Raw genomic sequence first — 22,970 nt, forward strand, 5'->3', positions numbered from 1 at the left:
GGAAGTGACATTAGACAGACAGTTAGAGGAAGTGACCAGCACTGGAGCTGGCTACAACAGGCCGCAGAGATGGACACACCTACTTATGGCCATACCCGCAAATTGGGAATTCCTGCTATACAGACTTCTGAGAGCATGGTCAGGTTCTGTGGTTCTTCTCTGAATGGAGGAATGCCCGATGAGGTAGAGTTGTACTGAGGTTTTACCAGCCCGTGCTTGGGATAGGCACATTACTCAGTGGTGAAGTCAGGAGCGAGCTATGCTGGTCATCCCAGAAGAGTGCCAGCCAAACCTTTCTATCACACCACACCACACCACACCCTCTTGCACTCTATATATGCCATGTGTTACAGGAAAGCGGTTTCAGGAATGTTTTACAGCAATTTAAACAGTTTTTGATGGGACTGTTTTTCACGTCCCTCATCTTATAAAGGCAGTTGCCTTAGACTCAGATCCTCAAAGGTATTTAGGCTCCTAACGTCCATTTAAATCAATGGACATTAGGAGCCTAAATACCTTTGATAATCTGGGCCTTAGGTACCATCTGTACAACTGTGCAGGGCTCACAAGGTGACAAAAAAAACCCCTCTAAATCTAACCAATATTCTCTAGATCTAAAAAAGATCATGAGATTAAGGCCTAATATCTTGGCTCTTCAAAGAACTGACATTTTTAGATATAGAAAACCAATCACTGGTGCAGACCTGAATTTTGGCCCTCTGGAATGGGGTAAATTTTGGTGAGTGGAAGGAAAATTCTGTATCTCGGGGAGAAGGTAGAAACAAGATATTGGTGCAGGGACCGACTTTGTTTAGTGTTTGTACAGTGCTTAGCATAATTGGTCCTGGTCCAGGTTTGTTTCCTACGTGCTACAGTAATACAAATAATAAATGCAAGTTGATGTAAAAATAACGTCCTCTGAGAGTTGCTCAGCGATTTAGATAGCTGGAGCAGTCAGATCCAGTGAGGTGATCAAAAGTGCATGATAAATGTACTTATTTCTTGTCTTTGAAATTTATCATATGGCTATCACCACCACATACTTACTATCTAGGTATATCTAGATATCTATGAATAAGGCTGCGATTCTGTCATGGAGGTCATGGGTTCTGTGACCTCCGGGACTTCTTCTGGGGCAGGGCTAGAGCTGCTATCAGCCCCAGACTGCTGAAGCAGCAGCTGCTAGAACAGCTGACCAGTAGCCAGCCCACAGTGGCAAGCTGTGAAGCTGCAGGAGCAGCGGTCCCCAGCCCACCAGAGCAGCAGCTGGGTTTGGGTCAGCCCCTGCCACAGGAGCAGCTATGGGACTGGAGTAGCAGCAGCGCTCTGTCACCATACTCCCTCTTCAGGGTATTTTTAGTAAAAGTCAGGGACAGGCCATGGGCTTCTGTGAATTTTTGTTTATGGCCCCCGACTTTTACTAAAAATAACTGACAAAAATCTTAGCCTTACCTCTAAGCAGATATAGATATAGCTATAAACTAACACAGAGAGATGGGATAAGTAGATTTTTTTTTGGAAGCTTGATTGTCTAACTTTAAAAATAGCTAAATGGATTTTTTCCAACCTTCTAAAAATATCCAACCTCGGCCTCAGGCCAAGGATGAGAAATTTCCATCTCAAAATCCTGTTTTGGAGAAATAACTGTAAGAAAAGGTTTTGAATTGGTCCTTCCACACCTTAATTAAACACTAGCAACTCTGCTGCTAAATAAATATGGAAACAAGATATATGGAACCAATACTTCAGCCCTTACTTATGTGAGTAGCCCAAGTGGATTAAATGAGGCTACTCATATAATTAGGGGTTATAGGATTATGTATCATGATTGAAAAAAATGGAACACCATTTATTTTACAAATCTAGTCTGGTCACAGAGCTCCCAAGTACAAAAGTAAAGCAGAACTCGAGTGAGGTCTGTTTGGTCACCCAAATACATGAAAATAGTTTATTACACTTTCATCATCATGCCTGATATTTATAGCAAGTTTGCGTAGGATTTCTTATTTGTTTTTTCGTGTTTAAAAAAAAAGTTCATTCGTAGTAGCAGGTTTTTTTTTAATCATTATGACATTCGGTACCCCCAGAGGTTATTTAAAAGCAACTACATGATGAGTGCGTGGGGCTTTGGCAATATTTTATACATGAAGAGGACAGGGTGTGGTCAAAAACTGTGGAATATGGCATGTTCTAGAGAATATTTTCCCTTTCCTCCTTAATCTAGGAAGAAAGGCTTCACTCAATATGAAAACAAACAAAAACATTTACCAGCAATGAAATCATATATCATTCTGGATGCCTAGAATACTGCCAGTATATGCAAAGCTTCAAAAATGTGCTTTATTTTAATTAACGGTGACAATGATTTATTATTTGTATACTGCCTTTCGTGTGCATGATACTGTCCAGATAAGTGAAACCACAGGTCTCTACCCTGAAGAGCTAAATGAGAATTCATACAGAAAGGGCTGAAATTACACCATAGGTTATGTCATCTCTGCATTGACATAACTCCTCTAGAGCAGCGGTTCTCAAACTGTGGGTTGGGACCTCAAAATGGTTCGTGAGTTCATTTGAATGGGTTCACCAGGGCTGGCGTTAGATTCGTTAGGGCCCAAGGCAGAAAGCTGAAGCCCAAGTCCCGACACACGGGGCTGAAGCTAAAGCCCAAGCCCCGCAATGCAGAGTTGAAGACTAAACCCCAGGGCTTTGGCCCAGGACAGCGGGGCTCAGGCTTTGGGCCCAGGTGGCTCGGCTAGGGTTCGAGCTTGGGCTTTCTGCCCTGGGTCCCAGCAAGTCTAACGCCAGCCCCCTGCCGAAGCCCGAGCTCCGCTGCATGGGGCTGAAGTTGAAGCCCAAGTAACTTAGCTTTGTGGGGGCCCCCTGTGGCATGGGATTGTGTAGTCATTTTTGTTGTCAGAAGGGGTAACAGTGCATTGAAGTTTGAGATCCACTGCTCTAGAGATAGCATGGCTCAAGTGAGAGCATTCACACTGCAAAAAAAAAAAAAACCAAGCTGACAGAGTGATTGGATTATTGCACAAAGTAGTCATGTTTGCAGCGGACAAGGAGTGCCAACTCTAGCCAGTATGCCTTGATGCTCCTCTCCTCTGCAGGGAAAGAGTAGCAAAAGCTGTCAGAGATGGTCGGGAAACAGCAGAGAAGAGGGCACAGCTGCTGGGGAGGGGGGTGCACAAATTAGCTTGACTGTTTTTACACCTGGGGCTGCCCTAAACTATGCCAGTTGGCTGTGGTCAGAGGGAATCATTATGCCAGTTGAGAATATGTGAAGCCTAGAAGTGCTCTGCCCATGACCCTGATATGCCCTCTACACATAAATAGCAGCCAGCTATGCCAGCTGGGGAAATCCACAACAACAAGGGAAGCCTCAGATGCCAAAATCTGGTATTTTCTGGCCTCTGCTCCACCACAAAGGGTCCTGAATACAGAAGAGAATCTGGCTGTTTATAATTTGCATTTAATTTTAAAAAAGGTACAAATTTTTAACAGTGAGGGCAATTAACCACTGGGACAATTTACCAAGGGCCATGGTGGATTCTCCATCACAGGCAATTTTTAACTCAACAATGGCTATTTTTCTAGAAGAGATACTCTAGTTCAAATCAGACTTGTTTCAGGGAAGTTCTATCGCCTTATGGTGCTATACAGGAGGTCAGGCTTCAAGATCACAGAGCTCCCTTCTGACCTTACAAAGTAGCAGCCAAGCTCAACGGTCAATACTGTAGCAGATTTTGCAGTGCTGATATGACAATACATTTGACAATCTGTCCAAAGGCATAGCTGCTCCCATTTTCATTAATGATGCACTGACATACAGAATATGTTGCTAATAGGACCATCAGAGGGTTGTTCACCATGCAGTACTTCGCAAAGCACTGATTTCCAAGTTTTTTGGGAGGTTGCTGTGTAACCTTTGGGTGGGCTAGAGTTCACTTCATTGCCCTTCTCCAATGCCTAAAAAACCCAGCTCCCATAGAAAAGCAGCTGGAGACCCAGAATTCAGCCTCTAAGGATTTTCAGCAGGAATTGCACAAAGTCAACCACCCCACATTCAAGTCCCAAAAGAACCTGAAATTAATTAAGTATCAACTTTATACATTTTATGATGAACAAACAAGTTAATGTTTACAACATAACACGATTTTATAATCCATGTACATTATCTTCACAGTTATACATAAACATAAAGAAAATAAGTCAGCCCCCACAGAAACACATGGAGAAGAAACTCAAAGTTCCCAGAGGTTTAGGTTGAGTTCAACTGAGTCTCAGTTAGAGTCTTTGATCACCAAAAATCTATACAGTCGGCTGAGTCAAAAGCAACATCTTTCCTCCACTTGCTTGTGGGAATCTTCAGTTGGGATCCAGGCAGACTCTTCCTCTGCTGAAATCACTGCTGGCCAGTCAGCTAACTGATTAACCAACCACTCAGTTAAATGTATAGATTAAAAAAACCTTCTGTTACAAGAAAAATACAAAACTGAGAATAAAATAAATGACTCTTCCTTGTGATCACATTTAAAGAAATGCTGGTGAATCATATTAGTTGAGACACTTTAAATAAAATAGTTTGGTTAAAATAAAACATTCAAAGTACACAATTAAAATAAAAAATTATTTTTCCTTCCCAATTTTCTCTTTCTATAATTAACTCTGCCAGGGCTTCCCTGTGGGAGGGTTAATATCATCACTAACCTGTTTCAGAGTTAAGGAAAACTCCTGTTTTCTGCTCCTGTGGTTCAACTTCCCCCGGCCCACACAGGTCACTTGCCTTTTGTAAAGTACCTGACTACATGCCCTCATGGCATGGGCAGCAGGTTACCATATTAGGGTGACCAGACAGCAAGTGTGAAAAATCAGGACAGGGGATGCGGGTAATATAGAACCTATATAAGAAAAAGACCCCAAAATTGGGACTGTACCTATAGAATCAGGACATCTGGTCCCCTGCATAGACTGGGGGAAGCTGTGCTTCCCCAAACAGCCAGGTGTGGCCCTGCCCATGTTCTGCCCCAGCTCCCCCAACCTGCTTCCCACTTGCTCAGCGCGGCTCCAGTCTCCCTGTGCGATGGCCCTGGCTCAGGCAATGCTGCCCGCCCACCCGCGCTCCAGGGCTGGAGGGGAGGCTGCAGCCATGCCTCCCACCCTCCCATTGCTCTGGGGCTGGAGCCAGTGGCTGCGGGGGGCAGCTCTGGGCTCTGGTGGAGGCCGAAGGGATGAGGCCTGGCAGAAGGGGTGCAGCTGGTGGAGTCTGAGTCCAGCGACAAAGAACCTATTGAGCATACCCAAAACTACCACATCCAATTCCAGAAACTTCTAAATGTGCTGTGCTAACAGCTACCTAGCACCAATGACCCAGACACATTCACTTCTATCCCTGCCCTCCCAATTGGTCTTGTAAAGAGCTCTCTCCCTATTAGGCATGTGGGTTACAGTTGGATACTGGAATTTTACATGGCTACATAATCCCAGAAGCACTGTTGGACCTAGAGTTTTCTTTAAAAAAAGCACTATTTCAGCATATCGTGAATGTATCACACATTTAGAATCCCACAAGGTACCTTCAGAAAGCTTTCATAACAAATTATTGATTCCCTATCATAATGCATTAAACTTGCAACTCACAATCCAACAGCATAATCTGCAGGGAGTTTGTATCACAAACTAACTAAACAAAGGGGGTGGGGGAGGGAAATGAGAGGGAAGTCTGATGAAGACTGATGCTTAAAATGTAGAAGTTCTGCCTGAGGAAGTACTGAAAAGCCTTTGTTTACAGCAGTTAATAAAAATAAGAACCAACTGCCAGTAACTGAGATTCGCCCTTCAATTAAACATTCTCAGACAATATATTTCTATGTGCACAAAGAGATGCTGTCTTTCAAAAAAAAAAAAAAAGCTGTATGACAATCCATGAACAGCACAGTTAGTTCTGAGTGTTCAGGTTATGTACTATTTGTTCCATTAAAATGATTCTGCTCACATAAGTCTGTCTGCTTTCTTGGGGATCAGAAGGCATTAAAAAGATTTCCAAATAGATTATGCATCTTTAAAGATAAGGAAATATGGATCAAATTTGAAGACATTGATCAGTATTTTCCCATCAGTCACCCTTCAGTAAATAATAGGATTTTGAAAAGATACTTCAGTACTGAGATTGAGAACTTAAAATGACAAGATGTTGGTTACAGTTAGTGGTGGGTCACAACATGGAGCTACACTTCTCATAGGGCAGGGGTGGGCAAACTTTTTCGCCCAAGGGCCACATCTGGGTATGGAAATTGTATGGTGGGCCACGAATGCTCACGGAACTGGGGGTTGGGGTGTGGGAGGGGGTGAGGGCTCCGGCTGGGGGTGCAGGCTCTGGAGTAGAGTCAAAAATGAGGATTTCAGGGTCTGGGCTGCAGTGCAGGGTGTGGGTCTGGCTGGGGGTGCAGGATGATGCTCCAGGCTGGGACTGAGGGGTTTGGAGAGCGGGGGGGGGGAGATCAGGTCTGGGGCAGGGAATTGGGGCACAGGAGGGGATCAGGGTTGCAGGCTCAGGGCAGCGCTTCCCTCAAGCAGCTCCTGGAAACAATGGCATGTCCCCCTCCAGCTCCTACGTAAAGGGGCAGCCAGGCGCCTCTACGCGCCGCCCTGTCTGCAGCTCCCATTGGCTGCGGTTCCAGGCCAATGGGAGCTGCAAGGGTTGTGCCTGGGGCAGCGGCAGCGTGCAGAGGCCCCTGGCTGTCCCTATACTTAGGGACCGGAGGGGGGGAATGCCGCTGTTTCCATGAGCTGCACAGCACCACGGGACATGCAGAGCGGGGCAAGCCCCCGACCCTGCTCCCCAGCTAGAGCACCAGAGCAGGGCAAACCCTGGACCCTGCTCCCCGGCAGGAGCTCGAGGGCCAGATTAAAACATCTGAAGGTCCAAATGTGTCCCCCAGACTGTAGTTTGCCCACCCCTGTCATAGGGCCATGTGTCTCATTCCATGCAATAAACATGTGGAAGGAGAAAATTTACTTAATGAACCCATAGCTTCCAAAGGCAGCCTTAAAGGTAGCATAAAATGGAGAGTGGGTGCAACCTGAAAACCTCCTGGAAGCAGGAGATCTGCAGGAACAGACTGGCCCCAACTCCTGGATCTACATCTAATGTGTCTACCCTTATGCCAACTTCCCTGTCCTTCCCACCCCAGCAGTGTGAATGGCTCAGTAGATGTGCTACCATTGACCCCCCTGCCATACCTGCTACATCCTGCCCTCACTGAGTTAGAAGCTGTAAGACACAAATCAATACCACAAGGAGCAATGTTAACTCTGTCAGGGATTTGCACCAGAATGAGTTTGCTAGTGGAGAATGCCACGAAGAGTGCTGTATAGTTTAGCCTCCCCCTGCCCTCTTGATGGTCACACCCCTGATTTGAGGAAAGCTCCAAATTCATGTTAGTCCCTGAAGATGGGAAACACATGCAGCAGAGCTACTACTTTGGCTATCCTGTATTTGCAAGCCTTTGCACCCATTTTTTCCATCAGGGCTGATACTTGGACCTTTAAAGCAGAGACTGAACAAATGTTGAATGCAGTACTACAATAACACAGTGATTAAAGCAATACCCTGCAGTATAAACCACAGCATTGGAGGAGCATGCTTAGTATACAGAATAAAGAGAATCAGACAATTATGTGAGTGGTAGTTAGGAAAAGCCTTAAGCTAAGAAAATGCAGCTCTAAAGAATCTATATTACTCCCCGGTGTAGTTACTACAGGACATCTGCTCCAATGTTTCTGGAGCAACAACAAATCTGATAAGAAAATTTCAGTCCTGTTGCCTGACAAATCTCCCGCAAGGCTAGAGTTGTGACAAAGTGTATTCAGCACTGAAAACACTTATTCAGCAATTTCCTGCCTGACTCCCAACAAAACTTTTAGTGTAAAAATAAATGCACACTTCCCAAGTGGCCTACTTATGCAGCATGTCTAATTTAATAAAAAAAAAAGTATCTCTTGCTCTTATTTCAGCTATATTCCTCTTTTGTGTGAGAACATTTGGATTTAATATTGGGCTCTGTAGATATTCACTGTTTAAAAAGAATTTAGTTTCAATGGGCCTAATTCAGAGATGGAGGAAACCTCTGGTGAAAACTGAAGGGAGGCTTGGGTTGATTTCTGTGCCTCTAGTGGAATTCACCACCTTACTGCATCCATATACGAGATACTATATCTGGGGTACATATAAATACTTCTTATGAACATTTCCCCTCCCATGTGCTAAATGTGAGATTTTATTTTAAATATTATATCCCAGAGAGGTTTAACAAGCTAGCAGTGTTTGCCTGAAACATCCTATCCTGTTAGGAACAGTTGACCCTGCCAGGAAGGAATTAAGTGGGTTCTAGTTACTCATTGAAATAGTGGCTCATTACCCAACCCATACAAAAAGAAATGGGAGAGTGGCTTTTTAGAGAGGAAGAAGCACACGGACATGGGAAAGCAATAGACAACCCCGGGGAGCAGATTTGAGCTGAACTTTATGGTATGTTAGTGTTAATAAAGGCAAGGAAGGGTGAGAGTAGACTTGTTTGTGATATGTTTGCATGGTCTCCCCATGAATGCATGTTACTTAGGTCCTATGAATGTCTTATTTTGATGAAACTTGTGTCTAAAGCCAAACACTGTAGCTTGCAGCCTCTCTGTTCTTCCCCTAAGCAATGAAGAACACTTTTCTTCCTCTCATTCAGATCAGCGCTCTGAAAAAGTTAACAGTCCTTGCCCTGAATAAACTCTGAACTGGATTTGAAAAATGAGCTAGTTACCATTGAGGTTTTAAAGCTTCTTGCTGTTGGAGGACAAAGTGTTGATGTCGGCTGCACCAAAGAGTAAGCCAGTTTCCAACCTCCTTCAACCATATTTTTCACAATCACAAATAACTGTAGTGTTTAAATATTTTTTTAAAAATTGGTTTATTACAATTTAAGGATCTTACCCTGTATTCCTTGCAGCCCCCAAACTCATTGATTTGAGTAATTTTGGGTCTGGAAAAAATACTTGAAAAGCCATAGTGCAGCAGGCTGTAAATAAGTGTTATATCTCTGCCATTGGCAGTCTGAGAACTCAGCATTACAAAGGTCACTGCTTGTAGAAAGATGACTAGAGTTTTAGACATGAGAATTTTATTTAAAAATGTTATTTTTAAAGTTTTCTTGGAGTGAGAGGGCTTCCTTGTCTTTGCAGCTCTTGGACTGTGGGGCTGAACAAAATGGCTACAATTTAACTTAAATTTAAGTGTACTACATAGGATTACTCAAGCCATAACTAAATTGTTGGGAACCTACCCAGCCATTCAACACATTATATAGGAGTCATATTGAACCACTGGCTAGAACACTGAAAAGTAAGTAAAGAAATGTTGCTACAATTCAGATATCAGATTCCTGGCTTTCTGCTTATTATTCATAGGCAAATGTTTAATGTTTGTTCTAAAGGGGAATTCTGACTCATTATAGACACTTCACTGTGCCTTCAGAATTCCTGAAGAGTTGTGCCAAGGTGGAGGGTTTCAGTTTCTCTGCAGATTTTCCCTGTATTAGTTTTGGTTCCTCTTCCCTGGCTGCATCCACTGTAAGCTGAAACTTAACCTTTTTATGTGAGCCTGATTCTAAACTTACTTGAACTGGTATTACTTTGCTATAACTCCATTAACTTCAGTTTTCAGAGTAGCAGCTGTGTTAGTCTGTATTCTCAAAAAGAAAAGGAGGACTTGTGGCACCTTAGAGACTAATAAATTTATGAAACGAGCTGTAGCTCACGAAAGCTTATGCTCAAATAAATTTGTTATTCTCTAAGGTGCCACAATGCTCCTTTTCGATTAACTTCAGTAGAGTTATTCTTAATTGACAACAGCATGAGACAAAAATCAGGTGCTATGGCCTAATCTACACTAGCTCTTTTCCTTCTACTGGTGCAACACTAATGGTGGTTATAATGCAAATGAGGCACCACGAGTTAGAGGTGATCTACCATCGTATGTAGACAAGATTAGAAGACAGGCTAGAATTCCAGTCAGCACCTGAGCACTCTTGCTACAGTAGCTTCATCACTGGTAACAATGGTGGAGAGTTCCGGACGGGGGGGAGACCCAGATAGTGTGTGCTTGGCTAGTTTCTTTATGAAAGGAGTAGAAATGATATCACTAATTAAGCCGAATCTTTCTTGTAGAGAGGGGAAAAAGTGATTCACTGTCTATTTTTGGGACTCAGAAATTGTTTTTTTTTTGTTTTGTTTTTTTTTAAAAAAAAAAAACACAAACATGCTGGATTAATCCCAGTATCCCAGGAGGGGAAAAAAAGCTTTTAAAATTAAATTACATGTTCTTGGCTATAGTTAAATACTCTTGAGCATTGCTGCTAATACCAATATGCTAGAGTTCCAGAAGATTTAGAGTTGTGGTTCATTTGAATATGAAAACAGAATGGCTTGGTTTTATCATTCTAAACACAAATGGCCAAATTGAGCCCTGGTGTAATTGACTACAGTCAATGGAATAGTACCAATTCACACAGGGGCTGCATGTGGCTTGAAAATTCAGGAAACCCCTTATTTATAAATCAACACCACATTTATTGAAGCTTCTGAAAGGAATGAATAAATAGATCTGTTTCTCTGAAAGAATGGGATGCAGCATGTAAAGTATCACTTTAGACTGTATATGTAGTCTCGATATTTTCTGGGAGTTTCTCCCATTAAATAAGTATATAATATGCTGCATGTGATTTACATACAGTGCATGGCTTAAGCAGCTAATGGATGGAATATTTAGGTGCTTTAGCAAAGCTCCCCTAATGTTCCTAAATAGCCAACTTTTCCAGGCCCCCACCAGTCTACTTTTATCATAAAAGTAGAATTCTTTACTGTTCTGCTAATAGACTGAGCAATGTAAATATGGGACCTTGGGTGCACATGTTCTATTATGATCTACTGTATGATTTGGCAAATACTTAGGATTTATATATGGCTAGATAATAGACCATACTTAGCATGCAGGGGAGCAATAGGTCCTGAACTCACCTGTTCATATTGTGAGTCTGCCTGCAGTGAGGACGTCAGGGACTACTTGTCTGATACCACCTACTACAAGGAAAGGGATTGTAAAGGAGAAGGATTGAGAGGACTGCTACCTCCTCCCTCTTAGTCACTGTCAGAGCAGGTCCTGCCCTGATCAAAGATGAAAGTGTCTGAGGGCTTTTCTGCACATGGAGTTACTCTGTAATAGGTTCTACTTCACACTTTACCTTAGTCTGAATTAATTTTCAAATTAAAGTGTAGACAAGCTCCGAGTTGCAATTTTGTTTTCTCATTTGCTCTTAAAACAGTGTAGCTACATCCTACCTCTTATTCAGAGCAGCTTGTCAGATTGCATTCTAAGACATTGTGATTTTCATAATGAGATCTAGAACAAGTCTACTCCAAAGTTACAAAACTAGGTAGGAGGTCAACAATACCATGTTGGAATGGCCCTTACAGAAAAGGGTCAGCCATTCATTCCCTCATTCTGCTTCTTTTACCCAAGTTATACATTAATTTTTCCAGACAGCAATGAGTCATGTTACTCGGTGTAATAAAAAACAATAAAGGGCTACTATTATCTGATTTCTCATGAAGTTATCTGATACTCTAAAGCTTGTAGCAGCTGCACTTTCACACTAGAAATCTGTCTAAAAGTGGTGGTTTATGGCCTTTCATACAAGAGGTGTGAGTAATACAGTAAACTTCCCACTCATGAACAATCTGTTGTGTCTAGTAGCACATGAGGAAACATGTTTTTCCCCCACCGCTGTCTATCCAGAGCAAGATGTTTGACTCCATCATAAATTGTCTCCATGATGGCAGCATCCTTTTCAATCATCCTGCCGTAGGTCATTCTTTGTACTCCACACCTTTCCTTCTCTCCAGGTGAAATCCATTCTAAGATGTACTTTGTGCTTCTGCCTTGGGTTAGCCTGACGACTTGGCCAAACCACTGTAGTCATCTGTCAAATTAGAGAGTCTGCAATCTGTTGCCCATGCAATGCAGCATTTCTGCACAGATTACTCACAGACAACACTGGTGGAGGGCATTCAGCTTCCCATTGTGTACTTCCACCATCTGCCACATTTCTGAAGTGTACAGTAGTCTCAGAAAGACAATAGAGTTGTACAACCCCATTTTACTGTGTAGATGTATCTTCTTACTCTTCCATAAGAGTGATAGATAGAAAATAATCCACTCTCTCCAGTGGATTAGGTTCTGTGGCCTATGACGTTCGTAAAAAACAATCTCCAAAGATGGAGATTCTACAACCTCCCAGGGGAATTTATTCTACTGCTTAGCCACCCTGACAGTAAGGAAGTTTTTCCTAATGTCCAACCTAGACTGCTCTTGCTGTAATTTAAGCCTATTGCTTCTAGTCCTGTCCTCAGAGGTTAAGGAGAATTATTTTTCTCCTTCCACCTTGTAGGTACTTGAAAAGTGTTGTATCCTTTGTCTTCTCATCTCCAGAAGAAACTCACTCATTCCAATCTTCCCTCATAGGTCATGTTTTCTAGATCTTTAATCATTTTTATTGCTCTTTTCTGGACTCTCCAGTTTGTCCACATTTGAAATGTGTTGCCCAGAACTAAACACATTATTCCAGCTGAACCCTAATCAGGGTGGAGTAGAGCAGAATTACTTCCATGTCTTGCTTACAAGACTCCTGCTACTACATCCCAGAATGTTGCAGAAAAAAAAAAAAAAAAAAAAGACAGTGTTACACTGTTGACTCAATTTAGCTTGTGATCAACTATGACTCCCAGATCCTTTCTACAGTACTACTTCCAAGGCAGTCATTTCCCATTTTGTGTGTGTGCAATGGATTGTTCCTTCCTAAGTGGAGTACTTTGCATATATTCTTATTGCATTTCATCCTATTTACTTCAGGCCATTTCTCCAGATCATTTTGAATTTTAATCCTATCCCCCAAAGTATTTGTGGACAATACAAAACTGGGAGGGGTTGCAAACTTTTTAAGTTTACTCTGCCATTATCTAAACCATTGATGAAGCTATTGACCAGAACTGGACCCAGAACTGACCCCACTCAATATGCTCTCCTAGCTTGACTGATAAATACTCTTTGGGAACGGTTTTCCAACCACTTATGCACCCACTTTATAGTAGCTCCATCTAGGTTGTATTTCCCTAGTTTGTTTATGGGAAGGGTATGTGAGACAATACCAAAAGCCTTACTAAAGACAAGATACTCCACAGCTACAGCTTCCCCCCTATCTACAATGCTTACGACCCTGTCAAAGAAAGCTATTAGGTTGGTTTGACATTATTTGTTCTTGACAAATCCATGCTTATTACTTTATGTATACATAATATATATAAAAACATGTATCTGTTATTTACCACATGGATACTTCCTCCACCACCAAAACAGCCATGAGCCAATAGATATGGCATCTGGAGGATTCACAGGGCATGGCTGACAAAAAGAGGCCATGTCTAGGCCTTCCCTACACCTGGTTGATCAAAGAGTTCCTGTGACTGCAGGCTGCCATCACAAGCCACAGCAGACTTGGTCCAAGGACTGTCCTGGCATCTGGATGACCTCAGGACTGAGGGTTGCAAAACCCTCTGAAAGCAACTATGCCACACACCCCCAGGACTGACACAAAGAGCTCTTCACAAGCACTTGGAGAATAGAGACAGAACTCATAGCAGTTTAAGCAAAGGCCTGGGAAACAGCAAACTGCCTCCATGTACAGTTGTATCCAAGTCCTTGGATAGACCTTGCAAAAAGTCAGTTTCTAAAAAAAAAAAAGAAGGCTTCTACTACATCTTAGCCTTTTTTCTTCTTAAGTCATCTGTAACCATGCCTTTGGAAAACAGCCATAATTCAGTTTGCATTCTTATTATTTTAGGGACACTTTCAGATGACAAACAGGTCATTGAAACTATGAAATAGGGCTTCCAAAATTTTCCTTGGAGACTATCACTTAAACCATTTAAAGCTGAATTAGACAAACTAGAGAAGAACCAACACACTATAGGGAACATCCACATTTGTGGGGTGGGAAGTGGTCAAGCTGACTATTTTCCTTCCCAGTTTCAGCATTCACAAAGACAACTATACATATAAAGGTAAATTGATTTGAAGTCTGCTCCAATGAAATCCCCAGGATGGTGCTCTGTACAAGCAGCATGACTGGCAATGCACAATGTGTCCTTGGAAAGAGGGCTCATGCTATAGTTTTTTTAAAAAGCTACTCTAAATAATTTGGAACCACTGAATTGGCCAGATAACTTGTCTCTGTAAGCAATATTGTGCTCATATTGTTACACTCACATTCCCTCCTATGTATTACACCTTGTAACAGGATGGGACTCACCCCTGCAGTGCCTCTTGCTGGTTCCTGGGAATTAGCTCTGTTTCCAGCTCCAGAGCACCCTCTGAAAGCCAGTGTCCCACTTGCCACTGGGCCCAAGTGGCTTCTGGACCCCAATGCCCCTTTCCTCTGGGTTCTACCCCCTTGCAGTACCTCACAATCTCACTGTGTCAACCCTCCCCAGGGAGCCCCCAACCCTATCCCTACTCTGCCTCAGTATAGGGCTACTGCCAGTCACCATCTAGCCCCATTCACTGCAGCATACTTGCCGCTCATCACAGGCAAAGGGGTTTAGACCTGCTGCCTCCACCTACCCCCTGCAACTCCAGTTCCTATTTAGCCTAAGTCTAGGCCTGCAGCCTGGGAAGTTTCCAGGCTAGAGCTCCCCAAGCCCTGCTCCAGTCTAAGTACCCTGCTTCACTTCTAGACAGCCAAGCCCTTCTCCCTTAACAGCTAGAGGGAGAGTCCCCACTGCCCTCTTATAAGGGCCAGCCGGGCCTTAATTAAGTTGGCCACAGCTGTGGTCAGCTACACACTCAGCTTCCCTCAGCTGTTCTCACTCCTCTTCCTCACTGCAGCCTTCTCCAGGGCTGCTTTAACCCCTACAGGGCCAGAGTGGGGTAACCACCCTGCTACACACCTATTGTGTCTTGTCTTCAATTAAACTGTAAGCTCTTCAGGGAAGGGTCCATCTCCTTCCATACAATACATAATGAGGACTCTGATTTTGTCTGCCGCCTGTTGTACTACAAATAAATGGTACATAACTGTGAATTTTGTGGCAAATCTGGAAAGATTTGAAGAAAAGAAACTGTGTAGCTTGGACTGGAAGGGCAGCTAGTTATTTCTTAAATGCTGGTCTTCTTGCTTACTGACCTATGTGTGTGTTCATATAATTATGAATAAGAACATATTTGTGCTTGGGAGAGAAACCTCATTGGAGCTAAAGAGAAACTATCTTGGAAAAAGTAAAGGCTTTAGAAGGTGAATGTTTTAAGTAGAGTTCTAGTCCACCTTCTGAATCTTGGGAAAGTTGGGATCAGCATCTGAACTTTATAACATGGCCCTTTTTCTATGACCAACTGGACCAACACCTTGGACCCACCCCTCATCCTCTCAAGTCTGGGAAAGGATCCAAAGATCTGGATCCAAACTTTGCAAATTGTGTTGTCTTATCTGAAGAATTAACTGTATTCATTGGCAGCTGTTCCGGAAAAAAAATTACTTTTGTTTTCTTTTATAGCAGCTTATTTAACTGGTTTATCTTGAAGAACAGCTTATATGGTTTATAATGGGCCTCTCTGGTATTGTGTTTCTTTGCCTATTGGGGAGCAAAAGAGGGCTGAAAGTGAGGGAGGATATTGGGTATGTGAGAAAGAGGGAAAAGATTCAGAAGGGAGTGGGGAAAGGCAATGGTGGTGAAAAGAGTGGGATAAAGTATAGGAGAACAAGGCTGGATATGCAATATATTTATGTATGGTTGTGACATAACCCCAGGTATAATCTGGACTATTGAATAGCTGCATCACTCCAGTTCTCCAACGTGGGGTGCCTCTTACACTGCTTTACTGTGGGAACAGCCACTCCTGGCCAGTTAACACACAGTCTCCAGCATGTAGTTTGCTCCCAGTTACACAATATTGAGTGCTACAAGCTAGCCACTCATTAATTAAACTGCAGCGCAACACCAACAAGCTCTCTAGTCCCAGACTTTCCCCCAGAAATGTGCATGTTCTACAGTCCAACACACTGCTGAACAATGCAAGCTCATATAAAGTCTGTCATTTCATCAAGGGAAAATGATATGCGCCAGCCTTGTTATCCCAAATGGAATTGCCCACACACTTTAATCCAAACACACTGGTTCAGATAAAACAGTAAAACAAGTTTATTAACTATAGAAAGAAAAGAAATATTTTAAGTGGATACAGGTAATTAGGCATAAAAGTCAGGACAGGTTATAAAAGAAATAAAAAGATAAAATGCAAGCTAATTGCCTAACTTAACAAATTAAGTGAATTTAAAAGCAAAAGATTTTTCTCACCATAAGCTTACAGCAGTCTATACTGGCTGAAAAGCCTCCCAGCCAGGACTTCCCCAACCCTAAATTTCATTCTTTTGATGCTATGAGCAGAGATGAAGGAGGAGAGTGAGGTCAAGCAATTTTCTCCCCTCTTTATAATTAAATTTCTTGTGCTAGAAACATCCTTGCTGAGTCATGGTGACAAACTGTCCTTTGTGGATGTGAGGTTTGAACCATCCTTGTGGTGAAATGCAAATTTCTTGTTCACACCTTCCCCCTGCCAGAGGATGTCACTTTAAGTGATAGTCCACTTGATTTTATTGATACCTGTCTGCTGGTACTAATGTCTCTGTCTCTGAAGAACTGGTTTGGTCCAGCCTCTCTAACTCTGGAACATGTTACACAGTAGAAACGTATAACTTTACATACAAGGTTGATACACATATTTTACCAGGACAATAATGTTCAGCAGATTATGAGTTTTCAAATGATACCTCACAAGGCATACTTTGTACCAAGTTTGTAATAATTCTGTAAAAGTGGTGAACATAATGCTATACACTGTCATAATGATGTGTCATACTGTGTAAACAGAGGGTATGTATGGTGTGCTGTACTGTATAATATGGGATGTTTTCATGCATATTAGAAAAAGGTTTATTATGCTGGTTGTGAAAGGACTCCCTAGCATTAAACAGCTATCAGTGCATTGCATGTATAAAAGTGCCAAAGCCTGTTGGCATTAGGATTCAAAGCACAATTTGGGATGTCTCTTTAGTTTTCATAGTGACCAGTGATTGCTTTGAAGTTGCACAGACATAACCAGAACTCAGAAGGAAAAAAGACGGGAAGGAATCAGAGCCGAGAATTACTGACACAGTGAAAAAGAAAGTAAGCAGTAGGAAGAAAGCAGCAGCTTCTGCCTGTCTTCACCAAGCAGTCTCATTAAAAGTAAGTAATTAGAAGCCTCATGAGATGTGTGTGAATTTACCAGATATAGTACTTCATTTTAAAATATGACTAGCCCTGATGTTGTCCCTCGGATAATCAGGGAAGCTATTTATTGTAACAAAAAGCAGGAATGGTCCTTCACAATATCTGGCAACACTATGTATTGTGAAGGGGATGGGGGAAGATAAAGACTTTCATCAAATCCTGGGGCTGGGGCTGAGGACTGAAAAGAGAGGGAGGGCTTTGGAGCAGAGGGCACAGGTGCTGGAACTAAGGGTGCTGGGGGTGTTGCTGCACCCCCTGGTTTGAATCAGTAATAAAACCCCAAATATGTGGTTTCCACCTTCAGCACTCCCACTATAAAATTTGTTCCAGCACCACTGGTGGGGTGGGGGGAGTTCAAGGCCAAGATTTACAATGGAGGTGCAGAGGACACAGAGCCAGAGAAGACAGAATAAAGAAGGTCTTAAACGATTTAATAGAAAAAAATATGTGATCACAGAACTATATTTAACTGAACTGGAATAATTCCTCATAACAATATCTTTCTTCAGTTATACATATTTTGAAAATAATTAGGGACAAATTCCTGAGAGGAGCTGAGCGTCCTTAACACCCAGTCAGTGGGTACTTGGCACCACTCAAGCTCACACCCATGAAGTGTCCAATTACAATCTAGACACCTTTGAAAATTATCCCATTTTTGACTCCAGAAAGTGAAGAGGCAAAAATCTACATACTGTGACTGTTTTAATCAATGAACTAGAAACAGAAGAGATGACTGCAAAACATAATGAGACTTGAGTAAAAAAAGAACTGTCTCCATTCTCATCACTTTCACTGGCTTTTCAACTTTGTACTTGACCAAAGAGTCACCTGTTTTTGTATAATAAAATGGATTTGAAAAGAGATCTTATTGTGGTGTCGAGTGTGTTTATTTATGTTTAGTTCAGAAGTGCACTTGCCTCAGCTGATAATTATTCTGCATTTTTAGCATCAGGGTGGGCAAATCTTTCTATTTTTTTCATTGGACAAAAAATATTATTTCCTTCCTGTTACATAACTCAGAAGTCCCAATGTCTGCTATTGTGATAACACTGTTTACCTTCTTAACACATGAGCTAAAGTTGCTCAGCGACAGACAGACATATTTAACCTGTCTTATTTTAAGCTTTACATTTTTTTACTAATGTGAAATTTCAGGTCAGCTGGAGTTATCTCTGAACTTTTCAGTCCATAATTCTGCAATACTAATATTGTTCTAACAGGCATTGCATTGAAATCAGACTTCAGCTCCATATGTTTAAACTGGAGCTATTTGTGGTTTATTGGATATATGCGGGATTACAGTTCTGTTTGTTTTGGGGTTTGGATTTTTTTAGACACTCCCTAAATTTATAGTTATCCACTGAGTCTCTCTTCCAAGAAAAAGCCTTATTTACTTTTAAAAATACACTTGTCTATATATTTAGACTACTCTTTTGTTATTCTATATTTTACTAAGATAAAATACTGATAAAAACAGATTAAGAATGAAACCATTCATCATGAAAGCCTGTTGTTCAGTCATTAAGAGCGTCCATATATATAAAATTCAGAGACTCTACCTAATTAGGAGGCTAGACCTGGACAATCTGTCTATACAGAAAACAAACAAAAATATGAGACTTAGAATGAGTAAGAAATCAATCATAACAAATTCTGAAAACATTACAGAAATAGACAATATACAACTTTAGCTCAACTCTCTGTTTGTTAAGAAACAATGCATGCTGTAATCAGGCAAAATGAATATGAAAATCTACCAGGGTTCCTTTTTGATCTTAAGCAATACTTTTGATAAACAGGCCCTGGTAAGAATAGCCTTGATTAGACTGAAACATACTGAGCTTACCATGAGAAAGGTATGTGAAGGTAACACGTCTCTTACTAGGCTCTTTCAATAGCAATTCAGACCATATGACTGCACAGAACAATCTGGGAGCTCTTACTAAGTAGAACAGGTCAGAAAAAATTCTGACAAAACACTTTTTCATTGGGATTTGTCAATTTTGCCCCACCCAGTCTAAACGTTTCATTGCAGCATTTGTGACTAAGTTCCAACAGAACCCAGCTTTCGGAATCCTCCATGGTTTCCTGGCAGCTTACCTGCTCTGCTCTGCAATGGCTCGCCTGCCAGCCTGGACTTCCCCAGAACTCCTGGCCTTTTCATAAAGGCTCCCTGGCCTTTCATGGGGAATTTTGGAATTTTGGGTTTTCGTTCTGAATTGGAACAAGACCAAATATTGAAATCGTCTATGAGACAGATTTACTTTTCTCCTCACAGGTCTAGTCATCAGGTGAACCTACTACTTTATGTTCCCAGAAGGGATACATCTCTTGTATCTTCAGGAGGAGACCATTTTGTACAGCATCTCTTGTTCTTTTTAAATTATTTATATTTGTATAGTGTACTTGACAAGCAATAGTGAGAAACAGCTTCTTTCCTGAACAGCTTGGAATCTAAATATACATGGCGAAGGGTGGAAGGGAAAAACAGAGGCACAGAGAAGTGAAGTCACTTGACCAAGGTTCACAAAGCAGGTCTGTGGCAAACCCAGAAAGAACAACCACATTTTCTGACTCTTAATTCAGAGTTCTATCCGCTAGACCACACTGCACTTGTAGTTATCTTTTCTTTTCGTTTTGCTGCATCTTCTCTTAGGCCTGGTGTTAACTCAGTCATAGATAACTCCAGTTAGCTCTGCAGTGAACTCCTCTCAAGTTAGGTCATGTCTACACGAGCTAGCTAACAGTGGCACAGCTGTACCAATGCAGCTGTGCTGCTGTAAGATTGCTCATGTAGCCGCTCTATGTCAACTGGAGAGAGCTCTCTCATGAACATACTAAAATCACCTACACAAGCGGTGGTAGCTGTGTTGGTATGAGAAGCTCTCCTGGCAACATAACGCTGTTACACTACCACCTATATTGGCAAAAACTTATGCCGCTTGGGGTGTGTATGTATTTTCACACCCCTGAGCGACATAAGTTTTGCCGACAAAAGTCGTAGTGTAGACAGGGCCTTAGTCTAGCTCAAGTGAGCACGGGTCACACTGCAGAAATTAGGCCTGAATAAAGACTGGGAGTGCTTGCGTCATTACAAAACCTAAACCTAATTTTCCCCTACTGTTACTCACACCTTCTTTTCAACTGTTTGAAATGGGCTACTCTCATTACCACTTCAAAAGTTATTTTTCCTCCCTTGGTATACTACTGTTAATTGAATTGTCTTATTAGACTGACCTCACACTTGGTAAGGCAACTCCCATCTTTTCATGTATTTATACCTGCTCCTGTATTTTCCACTCCAAGCATCTGATGAAGTGGATTCTAGCCCACAAAAGCTTATGCCCAAATAAATTTGTTAGTCTCTAAGGTGCAACAAGGAGTCCTTGTTGTTTTTTTATGGATTGTTTGAGTTAGCAGCTAACTCAAGCTGTAGCCTATACTCTCTGACAGGCCAGTCAACTTGAGTTAAAAGCAGTGCTTAATTTGTGCCAGGGCTGAGCCTATAGCCCTGGCACCTCTGGGCTTGCCACATCAGTTATGAAAGTAAAAAAATTGCTTGAGCCCTGGCACCTTTTTCATTACAAATTAAGCACCGGTTAAAAGTACCACCAAATATGAGTTAAAGGAGTTTTATATGTGAACAGGACTTGAATTATAACTCAAGTTAACTCAGTAGTAAAGACAAGCCCTTAAAAACAGAAGGGAATAATAACTAGAGCCAAGATCTACATGTACTTTCAATGAGAAATCACACGGGTCTGTGTGACTGTTACCAGCCTGTTTCAAATGTACAGTACTCTTTTTATGTGAGAAGTCTTTAAACAGGATGTCTCCCTAAGAACTAATTTAGGCCTAATTAAACTTAATAGCATGGCTGTCTCTTGGTAGGGATATTAATTTTGGTTTCACTGGGATGCCTTCAAGTAATTTAGTGCTGCTTAATTTTTTGTGCCTGTCGCAATCTCATGCTGGTTCTGTCTGCATGTTCCTTTTAATAACATTTTCTCAGTCACTCCTAAACTGTGTTTCAGACAGTTCTTATAACAAATGAACTGCCTGCTAGTTTGCTCTTTCCACATGGTGCCATTATATCACTCCTTCTATCACTGACAGTGGGTTTGTTCCCTGGAAAACTGCAGGTGACATGAATAGCCTGTTGCAGCACCTTAGATAGCAAGACCACTATTGAATTGCTGTTATGTTTTTCTGATACAGAAGCAAGCCATCAGCCTGGAGTTTGTTTCCTTAGTCTGCAATAAACACACAGGGCCAGATCCTCAGCTGATGCAAACTGGTCTAGCTCCACTGACTTCAATGGAGCTGTGCTGCCTTATACCAGCTGAGATCCTGGCCCCAAATTCCTAGCTCTTAGGATTGTGGATGTGAGGAGGGATGATCTGAACCAATGGCTAGGGGTGCAGGGTGGGAAACAGAGAGAACTTTTTTGTTTATTTAAAAGAGACTTCTTGAAACTAATGATGTAACTACATGTGCCTATTTTCATTAACCTCCTTCTTTCAGTTCTCCTTCTCCCTGTGATTATCACACTGACTTTTTGTGTCATTTCCAATTAGATTGGAACCTGCTGCAGGCAGAGACCGTGTCAACCTGCATGCGAATCAAACTATTGAAAACTTTGCCTGAGCTGACAGCCTGGCACTGGCTCTCAGCTCCTTGGCTAACTGACATCCTTGGATATGGAGGACTCAAGGTATGTGCCAATTCTTTTATTTTTGTCATGATGCTAACAATAATACACAGTCTATATGTTATGGTGTAGTCTGCTCCTTAAGGGTAGTAGTGCCTCACAGTCAGCCCACCCCTGGTCATGTGGCATGGCCCTTTAAGATTTTGGGAGGGTTTTTTTTGGTGTATACAAAGACCTGGGAAATAAGAGGTAATAGAGGAGAAGAGATGGTCCTGGGAATAAGTAGTCTTTGGAAGAAAGTCAGTCACTGCTTCTTTATAGGCCTAGGACCTGGCACCTTGCAGAGTGGAGGGCAACACTCCCCTCTCACCCAGCCAATTGGGAATGAGCTGGGAGACAGGAACTAGTATATATGTTGCCTCTTCCCACCACAGAGTAGGGCAGACATCAGTAGGGAAGTCTGCCTGCTGAGCCTCTAAGCTGGGGGGGGGGGGGGCGGCGCGGCGCGGCGCGGCGCGGCGCGGCGCGGCGCGGCGCGGCGCGAATTGGGAAAGGGTGCTCAGCTGAAGATGAAACTGGTTAAGGCTTTGTAGCTGACCTAAACCACTACCCCCAGCTCCATGGAAGAGGACAGCGGGGGAACTCCTGTTTGATGGAGGGAGATATTGTTTGTCCCAAAGCAAGCAGCAGAGAGACTACCTAAAATACAACCCCAGCCGTAGACAGAGGGCTGAAAGATAGGCTTCTGGCTGGAGGAGGGAGATATTGGGCCCTTAAATTGAGAGACACAGGGACTACTCCCAGCTGCTGTCAGAGGGTCTGTGAGCATCTCTGAGGAAGTGCCTCTGTAGCTGGCTGAGAAGAAGCTGTGAGGAACTACAAGTCC

This window comes from Dermochelys coriacea, chromosome 2, assembly GCF_009764565.3.
Source record: "Dermochelys coriacea isolate rDerCor1 chromosome 2, rDerCor1.pri.v4, whole genome shotgun sequence".
NCBI lineage: Eukaryota > Metazoa > Chordata > Testudines > Dermochelyidae > Dermochelys > Dermochelys coriacea.